Genomic DNA, 1,662 nt, shown 5'->3' with positions numbered 1-1,662 from the left:
TATGCAAATGTTTAAAAAAGAATAAATCTTCAATCAAAATTAGAAGTTTAATACTGATGCATAGAGCATTTTGCATGTTTTTGTATAGATCTGGCTTATTCTCAAAATGGAGTGGGGCCTTCTAACTGTGCTGTACACATTCTCAGTATTTTAATGGCTTTTGGTACAGGCAGGCTGTCTTTGGGAGGAGGAAAAGCTCTTCCAGCCCTCAAGTGAGTAGTGGCTGCTGAAGGATTGGAACATGAAGTGCAATACAGCATAAAACCTGAAATTGCAGGAGTAATTGGTGATCTCAGAAAAGCAGTAAAGAATAACACATTTTAATGGGAATAATTCAATCGAGAGTCATAAAGGAGACAATGTAAAAGGTTTGATTAAAATGTAATTAAAATTATGAAAGACTTAATGGAATGAAACTTGTGGAGGGATCTGTAGGTGCCACAATCACCAGTGCAAAGTCAGCGTAGGGAAGGCATTTTTGTGGATCAATGTATTTTAATCTCATGCTTTCTCAGTGTGAAGGAAATGTAATGTTGTAATGCACCAATAAAACAACACATGAATGTGGGTTTGTACATCTGTGTGTTATCATTTTTTTGAGAAGAATATAATTTAGCTAGTTATTCCCGTTAATAAAACATGTAGAGCATCACACAAAAAAAAGCCCTAAAGAAACAGTGTTACTGATAAAGAGTCATTACTGATGATGTTAAAATGGAGCAGCCTCCCTCCTTTAAACAAAATAATGCTCTTCAGCTTTCCTCCAGGCAAAGATACAGTGTAAGACTGCAAGGGTGAAATTCTCCAATTGTTATCCAGCTAAACCCAACAGGTCCCTTCCCTTGGTCCCATTCCATATCCCAAATAACCCTGCAAGTGCCATATTTAATAACAAACTGGTTAGGCTAGAACAGGAGGACAGAATTGAATCAAACACAGCAGGGATATCCTGAAACCACGATTCCACGGTTCCATTCTGGGAACCAGAAAAATGTCCCCACAGTGACTGCAAATTTCAGGCACTGGGTTAGGAATAGAGCATTTGTGCTGATTCATTCAGATTTTGTTGCTTTTTCCTAATTTGGTCCTCTATTTTTTTCCCCTGTGCATAAAACAAATTATTTCTATTTAATGTGAAAAAAAGAACCTCATTTTCCTTCTTTCTATCTGTGGCAAAAAATACTTGGCTGTGGATTGGGGTGAAAAAAAACCCCAAATCCAAACAAGCTCCAGCCAGACAACTCAGGTTGCCATTCTCCAATACACAGAATCTATGAAAAAGACATATTTTCGTTTTGTGGTGCTATAATTCTAATTACTTTAGGAGAACTGCTTTGGATCACTGAGCAGATCACATCCTGGAGCTGGAATAAAGCCTTTACATTGGTTTTTTGTCTTAAAATTGCTAAGCAGGACCATGTTGTTGGACAGTTAGGAGTAGCACCCACAGGCATTATCTGAAATCAAATTTCTTATTACTCTTACTCATCTTTACAAGATAAATTGTCTCACCTGTACCAGAGTACACTCCACACTCATCTCATAAGCAGAATACCTAAATTGCTGTCCTAAGAGGTTAAAATTAAATTAGAAGTTTCCACTGGGATGCACCCAGTTTATTTCAGTTTATTATACAGAGAACTCCTGTTCTACAGGTGTGCA

The 1,662-nt window shown here is 37.4% G+C and overlaps 1 protein-coding gene across 1 annotated transcript in view; it reads left to right on the top strand.

Moving 5' to 3' along the window:
- Positions 1-575, top strand: part of PLPP4 (phospholipid phosphatase 4) — a 45,024-nt gene extending 44,449 nt beyond the window's left edge. The window contains exon 8 of the mRNA XM_031062574.1: positions 1-575. This exon is cut by the window's left edge and continues 853 nt beyond it. The gene's annotated coding sequence lies outside the window, so the exon portion shown is untranslated.
- The last annotated feature ends 1,087 nt before the right edge of the window (positions 576-1,662 follow it).

Source organism: Geospiza fortis, unplaced genomic scaffold, assembly GCF_000277835.1.
Source record: "Geospiza fortis unplaced genomic scaffold, GeoFor_1.0 scaffold719, whole genome shotgun sequence".
NCBI classification, from domain to species: Eukaryota; Metazoa; Chordata; class Aves; order Passeriformes; family Thraupidae; genus Geospiza; species Geospiza fortis.
Note: the sequence above shows the minus strand (reverse complement) of the source record. Positions and strands in the feature narration are given on the sequence as shown.